Source organism: Ranitomeya imitator, chromosome 10 (genome assembly GCF_032444005.1).
Source record: "Ranitomeya imitator isolate aRanImi1 chromosome 10, aRanImi1.pri, whole genome shotgun sequence".
NCBI classification, from domain to species: domain Eukaryota; kingdom Metazoa; phylum Chordata; class Amphibia; order Anura; family Dendrobatidae; genus Ranitomeya; species Ranitomeya imitator.
The window spans coordinates 6,554,124-6,574,442 of record NC_091291.1 but is presented as its reverse complement, the minus strand read 5'-3'; the positions used below and the strand labels follow the sequence as shown (position 1 = coordinate 6,574,442).

Sequence of the window (20,319 nt, the reverse complement as noted above, 5' to 3'; positions counted from 1 at the left end):
AGTCTCGGCGCAGAGATTTAATAATGATTAGCAGGATCCGCTAATCCCATTTTCGCTCTCGTGTACACAGATCTGGAGCCGGTCCCGGAAAACAATGGTAAACAGAGGCCGGGCCGGCTGCAGCTGCCGCACTCCGTGACAATGGCGCCGTGTTCTGGGCCAAACACATGGAGGTCACCGGGCTGAACCTGCTGAGAAAGTGCAGACCCCACTGACGGGACGTACGTGGTCGTCCGCGGCCTCCGGCTGCAGCATCTGGGTTTTATGGGATGAGAGGAGAATTCAAAGCATGGCGGCCACATGTGGTGTGCGAACCTGGTACACGAGGGAACAGCAGACATCGCCGTGTACCCTGCGGCCCCCCGGGACAGCCGAGCAGCACTAAATGGGTTAAAGTCCCATCGCTCGTCTGCTGCAGCACCTCTCTGGAATAACGTGCATGAACGCAGCAATGAAGACCGTAAAGGTTACTGGAGGCTATCGGCCCCGTACAAACGACACGACCAAACTCAACGCGGACCGATTTATTCCGACGGAAACGGTCAGCTACAAACGTCGCCACTTCTCATTCAGCTCAGAGAATGTGGAAAATTCCTCTAATCTGGCATCAATGGGAACGGAAGGCGCCAAATCACTATCAGCATCGCGGCCATGAAAAGCTTTGCTTGGTTTAGTTGTATGTGCCAGATTATCAGACGTGCCAGATTACAGGAATCCCACAGCATCATCATCAGAATAAGCCATCACATACGAGTGGTCCCGGCACAGGCAGCATAGTGCAGACCTGAAGTGCCGGCTGTACGCGGGCAGGGGGAGCCGCCGGCCGTACGCGGGGAGAGGAGCCGCCGGCCGTACGCGGGGAGAGGAGCCGCCGGCCGTACGCGGGGAGAGGAGCCGCCGGCCGTACGCGGGGAGAGGAGCCGCCGGCCGTACGCGGGGAGAGGAGCCGCCGGCCGTACGCGGGGAGAGGAGCCGCCGGCCGTACGCGGGGAGAGGAGCCGCCGGCCGTACGCGGGGAGAGGAGCCGCCGGCCGTACGCGGGGAGAGGAGCCGCCGGCCGTACGCGGGGAGAGGAGCCGCCGGCCGTACGCGGGGAGAGGAGCCGCCGGCCGTACGCGGGGAGAGGAGCCGCCGGCCGTACGCGGGGAGAGGAGCCGCCGGCCGTACGCAGGGAGAGGAGCCGCCGGCAGTACGCAGGGAGAGGAGCCGCCGGCAGTAAACAGGTAGAGGAGCCGCCGGCCGTACGCAGGGAGTGGAGCCGCCGGCCGTACGCAGGGAGAGGAGCCGCCGGCCGTACGCAGGGAGAGGAGCCGCCGGCCGTACGCAGCTAGAGGAGCCGCCGGCCGTACGCGGGGAGAGGAGCCGCCGGCCGTACGCAGGGAGAGGAGCCGCCGGCCGTACGCGGGGAGAGGAGCCGCCGGCAGTAAACAGGTAGAGGAGCCGCCGGCCGTACGCGGGCAGAGGAGCCGCCGGTCGTACGCAGGCAGAGGAGCCACCAGCAGTAAACAGGTAGAGGAGCCGCCGGCCGTACGCAGGGAGAGGAGCCGCCGGCCGTACGCGGGCAGAGGAGCCGCCGGTCGTACGCGGGTAGAGGAGCCGCCGGCCGTACGCAGGGAGAGGAGCCGCCGGCCGTACGCAGGGAGAGGAGCCGCCGGCCGTACGCAGGGAGAGGAGCCGCCGGCCGTACGCAGGGAGAGGAGCCGCCGGCCGTACGCAGGGAGAGGAGCCGCCGGCCGTACGCAGGGAGAGGAGCCGCCGGCCGTACGCAGGGAGAGGAGCCGCCGGCCGTACGCAGGGAGAGGAGCCGCCGGCCGTACGCAGGGAGAGGAGCCGCCGGCCGTACGCAGAGAGAGGAGCCGCCGGCCGTACGCAGGGAGAGGAGCCGCCGGCCGTACGCAGGGAGAGGAGCCGCCGGCCGTACGCAGGGAGAGGAGCCGCCGGCCGTACGCAGGGAGAGGAGCCGCCGGCCGTACGCAGGGAGAGGAGCCGCCGGCCGTACGCAGGCAGAGGAGCCGCCGGCCGTACGCAGGGAGAGGAGCCGCCGGCCGTACGCAGGGAGAGGAGCCAGCGGCAGTAAACAGGTAGAGGAGCCGCCGGCCGTACGCAGGGAGAGGAGCCGCCGGACGTACGCGGGCAGAGGAGCCGCCGGTCGTACGCAGGCAGAGGAGCCACCGGCAGTAAACAGGCAGAGGAGCCGCCGGCCGTACGCAGGGAGAGGAGCCGCCGGCCGTACGCAGGGAGAGGAGCCGCCGGCCGTACGCAGGGAGAGGAGCCGCCGGCCGTACGCAGGGAGAGGAGCCGCCGGCCGTACGCAGGGAGAGGAGCCGCCGGCCGTACGCAGGGAGAGGAGCCGCCGGCCGTACGCAGGGAGAGGAGCCGCCGGCCGTACGCAGGGAGAGGAGCCGCCGGCCGTACGCAGGGAGAGGAGCCGCCGGCCGTACGCAGGGAGAGGAGCCGCCGGCCGTACGCAGGGAGAGGAGCCGCCGGCCGTACGCAGGGAGAGGAGCTGCCGGCCGTACGCAGGGAGAGGAGCCGCCGGTCGTACGCAGGTAGAGGTCATCTGCACAAATAGTAAAAATAAAAAAATATATTTTATGGGTGCAAGGCGAGTGAAGGAAACCAGCGGCGGTGCCAATCCCCCACAGCCCCACACCGGAGACGCCCAGCGCTTGTCGGGAAAAGGGTTTAATCTGAGTCAAGAAACTATTACACAGCACGAAGGCTGCGAACACTTTGTTCATTGCCCCGGGAGAGTGACAGCAGCGGCTGCGACCGCCAGGTGACAGCGCTCCCCGCTACACCCCTTCACTGCCAGGGAAGACACTGAGTGCACCGCCCCTTTAAGAGAACATGACTGCCCCGGGCTCTTCTCAGGCGTTGTGTTACAGAGCGGAGCAGACAACTTGGCAGAACACAAAGTAACGACGATATCGAAGAATAAAAAAGTAAGAAAACTGTCCGGATTCTGAGCCAGGAAAGCTTAAGGGGCTGCACAGATTAGAGGGGGCACAACCACTGGGGACCCCCACAAGTCCAGGAAATGCCCCCTCAGAACAGTGCTGATACCAGTGACTGGAGTGTGGGGCACAATCCATTCTTAAGATCACTGGGGGTCTGACAGCGGGGGCCCGGGGTTACATCTGGTAATGTTGGGAATATCCCTTTAAGTTCATCCTTTTTCTTTCCCATTCCTGACTTTGGTTCAAAAACCGGCACCAAAAGCTACAGTGGAGTTTTTCCAAAAAGCACAGAGCGTGTGAAGCCGCCCTAACGGGATTTCTGGCCCGTCCAGAGCACCGGAGACTGTTGTTTCGTGGTCGGAGGAGTCACCCGCAGCCGGGCGTGGAGAGCGGCAGGGAATGTGCACGTATCAGGCTCAGATTAACACCTATCAGCGAGCGCAGCCTGCCAGGAAAAGGCCGGGGCGAGGCGACGAGCGATTTATCCCACAGTATTCCACATTATCAGCGAAAGATAGTCTTGGAAACCGTCCACGGATCTGCCCAGACATGATAGTTATGAGAAGTATTCTATGAGGAATATTGAGATGAAAACCCATTATACTGAGGGGTCCTGACAATCCCCACCGAGGAGCAGCCCGAACACAGGGGAAAATACCTTATACCCTTATATATCTCTGTATACAGGGAGCTCCCCCTAGTGGTGACTGCAGACAGGATCTGATCATGTATCTCTGTATACAGGGAGCTCCCCCTAGTGGTGGCTGCAGACAGGATCTTATCATGTATCTCTATATACAGGGAGCTCCCCCTAGTGGTGTCTGCAGACAGGATCTTATCATGTATCTCTGTATACAGTGAGCTCCCCCTAGTGGTGACTGCAGACAGGATCTTATCATGTATCTCTATATACAGGAAGCTCCCCCTAGTGGTGGCTGCAGACAGGATCTTATCATATATCTCTGTATACAGGGAGCTCCCCCTAGTGGTGGCTGCAGACAGGATCTTATGTATCTCTGTATACAGGGAGCTCCCCCTAGTGGTGGCTGCAGACAGGATCTTATCATGTATCTCTGTATACAGGGAGCTCCCCCTAGTGGTGGCTGCAGACAGGATCTTATCATGTATCTCTGTATACAGGGAGCTCCCCCTAGTGGTGACTGCAGACAGGATCTTATCATATATCTCTGTATACAGGGAGCTCCCCCTAGTGGTGGCTGCAGACAGGATCTTATGTATCTCCGTATACAGGGAGCTCCCCCTAGTGGTGACTGCAGACAGGATCTTATCATGTATCTCTGTATACAGGAAGCTCCCCCTAGTGGTGACTGCAGACAGGATCTTATCATGTATCTCTGTATACAGGGAGCTCCCCCTAGTGGGGTCTGCAGACAGGATCTTATGTATCTCCGTATACAGGGAGCTCCCCCTAGTGGTGACTGCAGACAGGATCTTATGTATCTGTATACAGGGAGCTCCCCCTAGTGGTGGTTGCAGACAGGATCTTGTCATGTATCTCTGTATACAGGGAGGTCCCCCTAGTGGTGGCTGCAGACAGGATCTTATGTATCTCTGTATACAGGGAGCTCCCCCTAGTGGTGACTGCAGACAGGATCTTATTATGTATCTCTATACAGGGAGCTCCCCCTAGTGGTGGCTGCAGACAGGATCTTGTCATGTATCTCTGTATACAGGGAACTCCCCCTAGTGGTGGCTGCAGACAGGATCTTATCATGTATCTTTGTATACAGGGAGCTCCCCCTAGTGGTGGCTGCAGACAGGATCTTATCATGTATCTCTGTATACAGGGAGCTCCCCCTAGTGGTGGCTGCAGACAGGATCTTATCATGTATCTCTGTATACAGGGAGCTCCCCCTAGTGGTGGCTGCAGACAGGATCTCATCATGTATCTCTGTATACAGGGAGCTCCCCCTAGTGGTGGCTGCAGACAGGATCTTATCATGTATCTCTATATATAGGGAGCTCCCCCTAGTGGTGACTGCAGACAGGATCTCATCATGTATCTCTGTATACAGGGAGCTCCCCCTAGTGGTGGCTGCAGACAGGATCTTATCATGTATCTCTGTATACAGGGAGCTCCCCCTAGTGGTGACTGCAGACAGGATCTTATCATGTATCTCTGTATACAGGGAGCTCCCCCTAGTGGTGACTGCAGACAGGATCTTATCATATATCTCTGTATACAGGGAGCTCCCCCTAGTGGTGACTGCAGACAGGATCTTATCATGTATCTCTGTATACAGGGAGCTCCCCCTAGTGGTGGCTGCAGACAGGATCTTATCATGTATCTCTGTATACAGGGAGCTCCCCCTAGTGGTGGCTGCAGACAGGCTCTTATCATGTATCTCTGTATACAGGGAGCTCCCCCTAGTGGCGGCTGCAGACAGGATCTTATCATGTATCTCTGTATACAGGGAGCTCCCCCTAGTGGTGGCTGCAGACAGGATCTTATCATGTATCTCTGTATATAGGGAGCTACCTCTAGTGGTGACTGCAGACAGGATCTGATCATGTATCTCTGTATACAGGGAGCTCCCCCTAGTGGAGGCTGCAGACAGGATCTTATCATGTATCTCTGTATACAGGGAGCTCCCCCTAGTGGTGGCTGCAGACAGGATCTTATCATGTATCTCTGTATACAGGGAGCTCCCCCTAGTGGTGGCTGCAGACAGGATCTTATCATGTATATCTGTATACAGGGAGCTCCCCCTAGTGGTGACTGCAGACAGGATCTTATCATGTATCTCTATATACAGGGAGCTCCCCCTAGTGGTGTCTGCAGACAGGATCTTATCATGTATCTCTGTATACAGGGAGCTCCCCCTAGTGGTGACTGCAGACAGGATCTTATCATGTATCTCTGTATACAGGAAGCTCCCCCTAGTGGTGACTGCAGACAGGATCTTATCATGTATCTCTGTATATAGGGAGCTCCCCCTAGTGGTGGCTGCAGACAGGCAGAATCTGGAAAGGACCAGCAGAACAGAGTTGGAGGTGGTTGGTGGGAACTCAAGAGCATGTTCTCTTCTCTTGGATATCCCTGTAAACCACCTTGATTTATTTGGACTGATCCATAGTAATGTCTCTAGTCGTATCAAGAGCTGCATACACAATTCTGCTGCTTGCTGCACGGGAGTCATCGGTCCAGAATACACTTAACTCCCGATGTGCCATCTGTTTGTGCAAAACCAGACTCCATACAGATAGAGTGACGCAGTGGCAGTTTTGACTGCTGCTTTGGAGGTGACTGGAGTAAGAGGCCCGCAGCCAGCTGCTCTCGTGTCAGCTTACTCCAAGATAATTCAGAGGATTGGAATAAAATAAAAAAAAAAAAAAAAAAAAAGAAGAGAAAGGCTTTTAATGTTCTGGGAAATGGAAAAAATACTACAATACTCCAGCACATTGGCACGCCGGCACAAAACTGCCCACTCTGTGCCAAGCTCTATTTTTCCATTTAATAAGTTTCATCTCACCTCCGAGGGCTTCCTGTGCCGGGCCGGCTGGCGGGGGTCTGTTCACTGTTCTGTAACGCACGGGCACGGATTTGCGCCATATGGGGAGGGAGGCCCTTAGGGCTTTGGGTCTGTGTGTGGGCGCCATGTGCGGGGCACACAACCCCTGGCATACTATATAGTGTAGATCCTCCCCAGCTCATGTGCGCCCCCTAGTGCTGGTGCAAAAGATGCACTACAGGTGAAAGATCAGCAAAAAAGTCAGCAAATTATATAGAAAGATGACAGCGAGGAGTAAACGTGACTCCAATATTAGGAAGCTGCACGGAATCGGGACCCCCAGAGTCACAACCAAGGACTGCGAGGGCTCGAAGGTGGCGAACGAGCGGCAGCTGCACTGCTGGAAAATGGAGGGGGAAATAATGGTGACTCACGAGAAGTAATAAAAGGGAGGATGTCACGAATAGACAGCGATAGATCACAGTAAACAGGACGTCTCCTTGTGGTTTGTGGGAATCCGCGATCTGCAAACAGTCACAATTATGTTGTTCATGCGGTGGGTGGGGGGGTCGGCCGGGGCGAAGCGAGGAGCCCTGAGAACAGCATGGAGGGGGAGGATTGAGCTTATCACACGGAGCAATGATGCTGGAGATTTAACCCTGTGCATTACATTCAGAAAGCGACAGCCGTGGCCGAGTGTGCGAAACTCTGCAGTCAGTAATGTGGCTGCTCCGTTACCTGCAGAGTCGCAGCGCTGCGATATCTGGAAAGTCCTGCGCACACAAGACGACCTAGATTAGTATTGATTCCTGGAGAAGGAACCTGCATCAATCGGACATTTATGGGAATAACCCTGTGAGAAGGGATTTTATTATATCATTCCAGTAAATAGGGAGGAGCGGGAAAGTGACCGACCGACAGAGGAGCACAAGAAAGGTCCACTGCGCCAGGAAGTTCATTTCTTGCCTTTTATACGGTGTCAGAAGTAGAGACCTTTGAAAGCCGCGGGTCCACAGGTCGAAAAGTTTTCGGAGTTATTAAGCTGCCAATTCTGTCAAATTCCATGCAGCTGTTTTTCCGGAATCAACGCACAAAGAAAGGTCTTAATTCTGGCAAAACTGTCCGCTCTTCATGACCGTTTATTTCCAAAAATAGGGAAACAGATTTAATGAAACTTTGGAAAATAAATTAGACCTGGAAACACTACAAAGTCTCCCGGAGTCATCCGGATCTGAGCTCTTCCCTGTCACAAGTTACAGAACACAGAAAGAAAAAGGAAAAATAAAGCAGATCGCTTCCAGAAATCACACATAATAAGAAAACGGCACAAAGTCATCAGCGCGAGGAAAAGCGAAGACCTCAGAATACTGCTCCTATTTACAAGAATATAACTACTATAATACTGCCCCTATGTACAAGAATATAACTGCTATAATACTGCCCCTATGTACAAGAATATAACTACTATAATACTGCCCCTATGTACAAGAATATAACTACTATAATACTGCCCCCTATGTACAAGAATATAACTACTATAATACTGCCCCTATGTACAAGAATATAACTACTATAATACTGCTCCTATGTACAAGAATATAACTACTATAATACTGCTCCTATGTACAAGAATATAACTACTATAATACTGCCCCTATGTACAAGAATATAACTACTATAATACTGCTCCTATGTACAAGAATATAACTACTATAATACTGCTCCTATGTACAAGAATATAACTACTATAATACTGCCCCTATGTACAAGAATATAACTACTATAATACTGCTCCTATGTACAAGAATATAACTACTATAATACTGCTCCTATGTACAAGAACATAACTACTATAATACTGCTCCTATGTACAAGAATATAACTACTATAATACTGCTCCTATGTACAAGAATATAACTACTATAATACTGCCCCTATGTACAAGAATATAACTACTATAATACTGCCCCTATGTACAAGAATATAACTACTATAATACTGCCCCTATGTACAAGAATATAACTACTATAATACTGCTCCTATGTACAAGAATATAACTACTATAATACTGCCCCTATGTACAAGAATATAACTACTATAATACTGCTCCTATGTACAAGAATATAACTACTATAATATTGCTCCTATGTACAAGAATATAACTGCTATAATACTGCTCCTATGTACAAGAATATAACTACTATAATACTGCTCCTATGTACAAGAATATAACTGCTATAATACTGCCCCTACGTACAAGAATATAACTACTATAATACTGCTCCTATGTACAAGAATATAACTACTATAATACTGCTCCTATGTACAAGAATATAACTACTATAATACTGCTCCTATGTACAAGAATATAACTACTATAATACTGCTCCTATGTACAAGAATATAACTACTATAATACTGCTCCTATGTGCAAGAATATAACTACTATAATACTGCCCCTATGTACAGGAAAATAACTGCTATAATACTGCTCCTATGTACAAGAATATAACTACTATAATACCGCATGATTTCTGACTTTCACACTACATGTAGGATGGACAGAGCCATTATCGCCCTCTGCTCACATCTTTGCCAGGTGACAGGGGCGCACATGGTGGCCTCAATCCTTCCCAAAACTAAATCATCTTATGGAAGGTGTTTCATTCTTTCCGGACCAATAAAGAGGACAGGTCGGAGCTCGGCTGGATTCCTCCCATGGAGCAGGATGTGTCCTGAGCATCTGGGGTAATAAGAGGATCTGGGCGCTCGGGTTTGTATTAAAGACATAAAATCTGATCTATCCGTCTTGTGTTTTGTCACATGTATGAGGACACCACATGTATGAGGTCACCACACCGTACCGGACACCACATGTATGAGGACACCACACCGTACCGGACACCACATGTATGAGGGCACCACACCGTACCGGACACCACATGTATGAGGTCACCACACCGTACCGGACACCACATGTATGAGGTCACCACACCGTACCGGACACCACATGTATGAGGTCACCACACCGTACCGGACACCACATGTATGAGGTCACCACACCGTACCGGACGCCACATGTATGAGGTCACCACACCGTACCGGACGCCACATGTATGAGGGCACCACACCGTACCGGACGCCACATGTATGAGGACACCACACCACACCGGACGCCACATGTATGAGGTCACCACACCGTACCGGACGCCACATGTATGAGGGCACCACACCGTACCGGACACCACATGTATGAGGTCACCACACCGTACCGGACACCACATGTATGAGGTCACCACACCGTACCGGACACCACATGTATGAGGTCACCACACCGTACCGGACACCACATGTATGAGGTCACCACACCGTACCGGACACCACATGTATGAGGTCACCACACCGTACCGGACACCACATGTATGAGGTCACCACAACGTACCGGACACCACATGTATGAGGTCACCACACCGTACCGGACGCCACATGTATGAGGTCACCACACCGTACCGGACGCCACATGTATGAGGTCACCACACCGTACCGGACGCCACATGTATGAGGTCACCACACCGTACCGGACGCCACATGTATGAGGTCACCACACCGTACCGGACGCCACATGTATGAGGTCACCACACCGTACCGGACGCCACATGTATGAGGACACCACACCGTACCGGACGCCACATGTATGAGGTCACCACACCGTACCGGACGCCACATGTATGAGGTCACCACACCGTACCGGACGCCACATGTATGAGGTCACCACACCGTACCGGACGCCACATGTATGAGGTCACCACACCGTACCGGACGCCACATGTATGAGGGCACCACACCGTACCGGACGCCACATGTATGAGGGCACCACACCGTACCGGACGCCACATGTATGAGGTCACCACACCGTACCGGACGCCACATGTATGAGGACACCACACCGTACCGGACACCACATGTATGAGGGCACCACACCGTACCGGACACCACATGTATGAGGTCACCACACCGTACCGGATGCCACATGTATGAGGTCACCACACCGTACCGGACGCCACATGTATGAGGTCACCACACCGTACCGGACGCCACATGTATGAGGGCACCACACCGTACCGGACCCCACATGTATGAGGTCACCACACCGTACCGGACGCCACATGTATGAGGGCACCACACCGTACCGGACCCCACATGTATGAGGTCACCACACCGTACTGGACGTCACATGTTTAAGGACAACTCAATGCTGTGTACACAGAGCAGGTTGTGCCTCATCTAGTGCTCCAGTCACTTCCAGAGCTGCACTCACAGTGCTGCTTTTGCCCTAGAAAGGATCTCTAAGACACACCACAGTGGAAGCATGGAATGGACGGATGCTGAGGAATCTGGGATAAACTGGGAAAGAAGAACGAATAAACCAAGGAGAATTGTGAATGCAGCTCTGGAATATAATTCTACAAAGCCAAGACTGCGCCTTGTGTAAATGGCTCCAGTGGGGGCTTGCTCCAACAAGCGGTGACCCCAATCCGGACGCACCACAATCCGTTGTCATCGGGCCGCTGTGTATTAGACGCAGCCATTAATCCATATGGAGATCGTGAGGCCGGCGCTCGCTATGGCCTCTACTAGCAGCAGTGAGTGGACAGTCGGGTGACCTCACTCCCTCCTCTGCATTTACAGGGGCGGTGAACATTTTAGGTATATGCCCAAATCATCCGGACGTGAGTCACTCCATTTATTACAGGGCCGGCTCCAGAACGCGACTTTGTACTCCGTCCAGTACCTGCGGACATCCACCAACCCCGCTGACATTTATTTTAAAGCCTGGCTCCAATAAAAAAACAGATCGCCTTCACATAAAATGCTGAATTCACCTGCAGAGCTGTCATTCACTCCAATAGTATCCAGAGCTGCATTCACAATTCTGCTGGCTGCCGCTAACAATCACTCCCCTTACCAACCAGAATGTCTGGGATCGTACCTTGGTTGGCCGCCATAATCACATTTACCAACCACCTAAATATCTAATGTCCACGGGGAAGGGGCTTTATACAGAGTAGGGGGTCGGCCCGCGACCAAGCGCAACCTAGAATCGCTTCCCATCCTGTGTTCACAGAAAACCTTGATCACTAATAACCCTGCAGTGACTCATCCCACAGAAAAGGCTCAGATCTCTCTGCAATCAGCGAGGAAGGGGACGGCTTGGCCACTTCTCCAACATTAATTCAATTTGCCCTCACATGGTAAATGTTCTTTCTGCAGCAGATACTCCTCAGCGAGAACAAAGCAAGGACGAGAGGCGGAGGGTTAGATTAAAACCAAACTTTTCTAGTTTCCCTCAGTGATTCATCCAAACAAATGCAAAAAATATCAAAAATCTTGTATAATCCACATCAGTCCGAGGAGGAAGAAAGCCGAAATCCAGGACCTCCGCGACAGAAAACACAGAACGTGGCTGGGAAAATGCTGAAAATATATTCTAAGAATATAACTACTATAATACCGCCCCTATGTACAAGAATATAACTACTATAATACTGCTCCTATGTACAAGAATATAACTACTATAATACTGCTCCTATGTACAAGAATATAACTACTATAATACCGCCCCTATGTACAAGAATATAACTACTATAATACCGCCCCTATATACAAGAATATAACTACTATAATACTGCCCCTATGTACAAGAATATAACTACTATAATACTGCCCCTATGTAGAAGAATATAACTACTATAATACTGCCCCTATGTACAAGAATATAACTACTATAATACTGCTCCTATGTACAAGAATATAACTACTATAATACTGCCCCTATGTACAAGAATATAACTACTATAATACTGTCCCTATGTACAAGAATATAACTACTATAATACTGCCCCTATGTAGAAGAATATAACTACTATAATACTGCCCCTATGTACAAGAATATAACTACTATAATACTGCTCCTATGTACAAGAATATAACTACTATAATACTGCCCCTATGTACAAGAATATAACTACTATAATACTGTCCCTATGTACAAGAATATAACTACTATAATACTGCCCCTATGTACAAGAATATAACTACTATAATACCGCCCCTATGTACAAGAATATAACTACTATAATACCGCCCCTATGTACAAGAATATAACTACTATAATACCGCTCCTATGTACAAGAATATAACTACTATAATACTGCTCCTATGTAGAAGAATATAACTACTATAATACTGCCCCTATGTACAAGAATATAACTACTATAATACTGTCCCTATGTACAAGAATATAACTACTATAATACTGCCCCTATGTAGAAGAATATAACTACTATAATACTGTCCCTATGTACAAGTATATAACTACTATAATACTGCTCCTATGTACAAGAATATAACTACTATAATACTGCTCCTATGTACAAGAATATAACTACTATAATACTGCTCCTATGTGCAAGAATATAACTACTATAATACTGCTCCTATGTACAAGTATATAACTACTATAATACTGCTCCTATGTACAAGAATATAACTACTATAATACTGCCCCTATGTACAAGAATATAACTACTATAATACTGCCCCTATGTACAAGAATATAACTACTATAATACTGCCCCTATGTACAAGAATATAACTACTATAATACTGCCCCTATGTACAAGAATATAACTACTATAATACTGCCCCTATGTACAAGTATATAACTACTATAATACTGCTCCTATGTACAAGAATATAACTACTATAATACTGCTCCTATGTACAAGAATATAACTACTATAATACTGCCCCTATGTACAAGAATATAACTACTATAATACTGCCCCTATGTACAAGAATATAACTACTATAATACTGCCCCTATGTACAAGAATATAACTACTATAATACTGCCCCTATGTACAAGTATATAACTACTATAATACTGCTCCTATGTACAAGAATATAACTACTATAATACTGCTCCTATGTGCAAGAATATAACTACTATAATACTGCTCCTATGTACAAGTATATAACTACTATAATACTGCTCCTATGTACAAGAATATAACTACTATAATACTGCTCCTATGTGCAAGAATATAACTACTATAATACTGCTCCTATGTACAAGTATATAACTACTATAATACTGCTCCTATGTGCAAGAATATAACTACTATAATACTGCCCCTATGTACAAGTATATAACTACTATAATACTGCCCCCTATGTACAGGAATATAACTGCTATAATACTGCCCCCTATGTACAGGAATATAACTGCTATAATACTGCCCCCTATGTACAGGAATATAACTGCTATAATACTGCCTCCTTAGCTTTGACCTTGAAGTCATTGGCCAGGATGTCGCCTCTCGTTAGGATGAGGACAGCGGACACCCCGGCGACGGTCGGTACAATCACGCAGGATCCGCTGTTCTTGGTCTCTGCAGTAATCAGGGTTATAATGAAGCAGTAATTGTTATTCACTTGTCAGCGAGGTGCAGCTGTTTGGCAGTGCACAGAGGAGCAGTTATATTTGGATTATTCTACACAAAAATAGCTGAGGAATGAGAGTGCTCATTTACCCCTTCATGACCTGGATGGAGAAAACCATTTACCGGTAAACCAGCTGCACAGCGCAGACCAGGTCGAAAGGGTTAAGAAACACAAAGCTGTGGAGGAAAAAAAAAGCAAAAACATCTGGAGAAGCACAAACAAGTGGAGGCGCAAGAAGTATGGCTGCCCATAGAGGGGCAACAAGAGAAATGAGTCCCCTGCGGAGAAAGAGGCCGCTGACCGGTCAGGACAGTAGTTGGGAGCGCACGGTGACCGTCCTCTGCGCTTCTTTTTATAAAATTGGAAAAATCTGAGTAAGTCAGATAACGTTGCATCCCTGCTTCCTCCAGGTGGAGATGAGGATTGTGACACGTTTCTGTCACTGTGAGAAACTAATGTAGAGACCGAATACTTATCACAGCTGAGTGTTTGCTACCATTGTGTCACGTCCGCACAGGACAGATTTGTGCTCACGGAGGACTGACATCCGCAGCACCCGGCAGCCCGCAAGCGCTCAGCAAGCACCCGGCAGTCAGCAAGCGCCCGGCAGCCCGCAAGCACTCAGGAAGCGCCCGGCAGCCCGCACGCACCCGGCAGCCCGCAGAGCCCGGCAGTCAGCAAGCGCCCGGCAGTCAGCAAGCGCCCGGCAGTCAGCAAGCGCCCGGCAGCCCGCAAGCGCCCGGCAGCCCGCAAGCACTCAGCAAGCGCCCGGCAGCCCGCAAGCACTCAGGAAGCGCCCGGCAGCCCGCACGCACCCGGCAGCCCGCAGAGCCCGGCAGTCAGCAAGCGCCCGGCAGTCAGCAAGCGCCCGGCAGCCCGTAAGCACTCAGCAAGCGCCCGGCAGCCCGCAAGCACTCAGCAAGCGCCCGGCAGCCCGCACGCACCCGGCAGCCCGCACGCACCCGGCAGCCCGCACGCACGCACCCGGCAGCCCGCACGCACGCACCCGGCAGCCCGCACGCATGCACCCGGCAGCCCGCAGAGCCCGGCAGTCAGCAAGCGCCCGGCAGCCCGCACGCACCCGGCAGCCCGCACGCACGCACCCGGCAGCCCGCACGCACGCACCCGGCAGCCCGCACGCACGCACCCGGCAGCCCGCAGAGCCCGGCAGCCCGCACGCACCCGGCAGCCCGCACGCACCAGGCAGCCCGCACGCATCAGACAGCCCGCACGCACCAGGCAGCCCGCACGCACCAGGCAGCCCGCACGCACCAGGCAGCCCGCACGCACCAGGCAGCCCGCACGCACCAGTCAGCAAGCGCCCGGCAGTCAGCAAGCGCCCGGCAGCCCGTAAGCACTCAGCAAGCGCCCGGCAGCCCGCAAGCACTCAGCAAGCGCCCGGCAGCCCGCAAGCACTCAGCAAGCGCCCGGCAGCCCGCACGCACCCGGCAGCCCGCACGCACCCGGCAGCCCGCACGCACGCACCCGGCAGCCCGCACGCACGCACCCGGCAGCCCGCACGCACGCACCCGGCAGCCCGCAGAGCCCGGCAGCCCGCACGCACCCGGCAGCCCGCACGCACCAGGCAGGCCGCACGCACCAGGCAGCCCGCACGCACCAGGCAGCCCGCACGCACCCGGCAGCCCGCACGCACCAGGCAGCCCGCACGCACCCGGCAGCCCGCACGCACCCGGCAGCCCGCACGCACCCGGCAGCCCGCAGAGCCCGGCAGTCAGCAAGCGCCCGGCAGCCCGCACGCACCCGGCAGCCCGCACGCACCAGGCAGGCCGCACGCACCAGGCAGCCCGCACGCACCAGGCAGCCCGCACGCACCAGGCAGCCCGCACGCACCAGGCAGCCCGCACGCACCCGGCAGCCCGCACGCACCAGGCAGCCCGCACGCACCAGGCAGCCCGCACGCACCAGGCAGCCCGCACGCACCAGGCAGCCCGCACGCACCCGGCAGCCCGCACGCACCCGGCAGCCCGCACGCACCCGGCAGCCCGCACGCACCAGGCAGCCCGCACGCACCAGGCAGCCCGCACGCACCAGGCAGCCCGCACGCACCCGGCAGCCCGCATGCACCCGGCAGCCCGCACGCACCCGGCAGCCCGCACGCACCAGGCAGCCCGCACGCACCAGGCAGCCCGCACGCACCAGGCAGCCCGCACGCACCCGGCAGCCCGCACGCACCAGGCAGCCCGCACGCACCAGGCAGCCCGCACGCACCCGGCAGCCCGCACGCACCCGGCAGCCCGCAGAGCCCGGCAGTCAGCAAGCGCCCGGCAGCCCGCACGCACCAGGCAGCCCGCACGCACCCGGCAGCCCGCACGCACCCGGCAGCCCGCACGCACCCGGCAGCCCGCAGAGCCCGGCAGTCAGCAAGCGCCCGGCAGCCCGCACGCACCAGGCAGCCCGCACGCACCAGGCAGCCCGCACGCACCAGGCAGCCCGCATGCACTCGGCAGTCCGCAAGCACCCCGCAGTCCGCAAGCACCCCGCAGTCCGCAAGCACTCGGCAGTCTGAGGCATCCGGCAGTCCGCAAGCACTCAGAAGTCCGCAGCGCCCAGCAGTCAGCAAGCACCCAGCAGCCCGCAAGCACCCGGCAAAGTTTTCTTGGGATCTCCCCCCAGGAATGGTGTCCTCTGCTCCACTCTATTAAGAACATGGGACTAAAACTTTCTAACAATCAGAAATCTGCAACAAAACTCGCATTGTGCAAAACTGACGGCAGAAATAGGTATCTCTGAAATGTGCCCTGAAAACAAGGCTTGTACTGCGCTCCTGTATACAGGTCAGCCGCCCTCTCTGGTTAGCTCTCACTAGTCAGAATCCTGTGCAGATCCCCTCCAGTCACGTACATTGGAGGCCAGGAAATTGGACGTATGGAAAAGCTGACGACGTCTATCAGTAAGAATGTGACGGGATCAGGAGACATCAGTGCAGAGCAATGTGCTCCAGCAATTACAGCCGGCACGCAATCACCTACAGGGTTTACAGTCCGGGGGTTTCACAACTTCTGTTCCCTCACCTACATCATCCACGCCCGATGCTTCCCATACAAGGATGTAGTACTAAGGGTACGTTCACACTAGCGTTGCGCCGCCCTGCGTCGGCGACGCGACGCATCGAAAAACGCGCGCAAACGCGCGCAAAAACGCGCGCGTTTTGCGACGCGTGCGTCGTTTTTGACCAAAATCGGACGCACAGAAAATGCAACTTGTAGCGTTTTCGTGCGTCCGACGCCAGCGTCGGAAACGACGCACACGGCGAAAAACGCAAACAAAAAGACGCACGCGTCCCCTATGTTAAACATAGAGGCGCGTCGCCGCTGCGTCGCCGACGCAACAGCGGCGCAACGCTAATGTGAACTTAGCCTTAAAGGGAAAGAGCATTATTATAAGACCTGATCAGCTAATAAGAGATGCATTAGTTTTATATTAAGCGGATCAACAAATAGATTTAAGGATGACAAGAAAAATGGGGGGACCACCTTTAGTATTACACTACTGATCATGAGTTACCCCCAGAGCTGCGCTCACTATTCTGCTGGTGCAGTCACTGTGTACATACATTACACTACTGATCCCGAGTTACATCCTGTATTATACCCCAGAGCTGCACTCACTATTCTGCTGGTGCAGTCACTGTGTACATACATTACATTACTGATCCTGAGTTACCTCCTGTATTATACTCCAGAGCTGCACTCACTATTCTGCTGGTGCAGTCACTGTGTACATACATTACATTACCGATCCTGAGTTACCTCCTGTATTATACCCCAGAGCTGCACTCACTATTCTGCTGGTGCAGTCACTGTGTACATACATTACATTACTGATCCTGAGTTACCTCCTGTATTATACTCCAGAGCTGCACTCACTATTCTGCTGGTGCAGTCACTGTGTACATACATTACATTACTGATCCTGAGTTACATCCTGTATTATAACCCAGAGCTGCACTCGCTATTCTGCTGCTGCAGTCACTGTGTACAAACATTACATTACTGATCCTGAGTTACATCCTGTATTATACCCCAGAGCTGCACTCACTATTCTGCTGGTGCAGTCACTGTGTACATACATTACATTACTGATCCTGAGTTACATCCTGTATTATACTCCAGAGCTGCACTCACTATTCTGCTGGTGCGGTCACTGTGTACATACATTACTGATCCTGAGTTACCTCCTGTATTATACCCCAGAGCTGCACTCACTATTCTGCTGGTGCAGTCACTGTGTACATACATTACATTACTGATCCTGAGTTACATCCTGTATTATACTCCAGAGCTGCACTCACTATTCTGCTGGTGCAGTCACTGTGTACATACATTACTGATCCTGAGTTACATCCTGTATTATACCCCAGAGCTGCACTCATTATTGTGCTGGAGCAGTCACTGTGTACATACATTACATTACTGATCCTGAGTTACGTCCTGTATTATACTCCAGAGCTGCACTCACTATTCTGCTGGTGCAGTCACTATGTACATACATTACATTACTGATCCTGAGTTACATCCTGTATTATACCCCAGAGCTGCACTCACTATTCTGCTGGTGCAGTCACTGTGTACATACATTACATTACTGATCCTGAGTTATATCCTGTATTATACCCCAGAGCTGCACTCATTATTCTGCTGGTGCAGTCACTGTGTACATACATTACATTACTGATCCTGAGTTATATCCTGTATTATACCCCAGAGCTGCACTCACTATTCTGCTGGTGCAGTCGCTGTGTACATACATTACATTACTGATCCTGAGTTATATCCTGTATTATACTCCAGAGCTGCACTCACTATTCTGCTGGTGCAGTCACTGTGTACATACATTACATTACTGATCCTGAGTTACATCCTGTATTATACCCCAGAGCTGCACTCACTATTCTGCTGGTGCAGTCACTGTGTACATACATTACATTACTGATCCTGAGTTATATCCTGTATTATACTCCAGAGCTGCACTCACTATTCTGCTGGTGCAGTCACTGTGTACATACATTACATTACTGATCCTGAGTTACATCCTGTATTATACTCCAGAGGTGCACTCACTATTCTGCTGGTGCAGTCACTGTGTACATACATTACATTACTGATCCTGAGTTACATCCTGTATTATACTCCAGAGCTGCACTCACTATTCTGCTGGTGCAGTCACTGTGTACATACATTACATTACTGATCCTGAGTTACATCCTGTATTATACTCCAGAGCTGCACTCACTATTCTGCTGGTGCAGTCACTGTGTACATACATTACATTACTGATCCTGAGTTACATCCTGTATTATACTCCAGAGCTGCACTCACTATTCTGCTGGTGCAGTCACTGTGTACATACATTACATTACTGATCCTGAGTTATATCCTGTATTATACTCCAGAGCTGCACTCACTATTCTGCTGGTGCAGTCGCTGTGTACATACATTACATTACTGATCCTGAGTTACCTCCTGTATTATACCACAGAGCTGCACTCACTATTCTGCTGGTGCAGTCACTGTGTACATACATTACATTACTGATCCTGAGTTACATCCTGTATTATACTCCAGAGCTGCACTCACTATTCTGCTGGTGCAGTCACTGTGTACATACATTACTGATCCTGAGTTACATCCTGTATTATACTCCAGAGCTGCACTCACTATTCTGCTGGTGCAGTCACTGTGTACATACATTACATTACTGATCCTGAGTTACATCCTGTATTATACTCCAGAGCTGCACTCACTATTCTGCTGGTGCAGTCACTGTGTACATACATTACTGATCCGGAGTTACATCCTGTATTGTACTCCAGAGCTGCACTCACTATTCTGCTGGTGCAGTCACTGTGTACATACATTACTTATGCTGAGTTACATTCTGTATTATACCCCAGAGCTGCACTCACTATTCTGCTGGTGCAGTCACTGTGCACATACATTACATTACTGATCCTGAGTTACCTCCTGTATTATACCCCAGAGCTGCACTCACTATTCTGCTGGTGCAGTCACTGTGTACATACATTACATTACTGATCCTGAGTTACCTCCTGTATTATACTCCAGAGCTGCACTCACTATTCTGCTGGTGCAGTCACTGTGTACATACATTACATTACTGATCCTGAGTTACATCCTGTATTATACTCCAGAGCTGCACTCACTATTCTGCTGGTGCAGTCACTGTGTACATACATTACATTACTGATCCTGAGTTACATCCTGTATTATACTCCAGAGCTGCACTCACTATTCTGCTGGTGCAGTCACTGTGTACACACCGCCCTGTGTAGTGTATATACCGGAGCAGACATGACAGGCCGGGCAGTGCTCGCACACAGGTCACAGTCGGTGTGGGCC

At 51.7% G+C, this 20,319-nt stretch overlaps 1 protein-coding gene across 1 annotated transcript in view; it reads right to left on the bottom strand.

Annotated features, from left to right (window-relative positions):
* MICOS10 (mitochondrial contact site and cristae organizing system subunit 10) overlaps positions 1-20,319 on the bottom strand; it is a 28,711-nt gene that overhangs the window by 8,203 nt on the left and 189 nt on the right. The window lies entirely within an intron of this gene.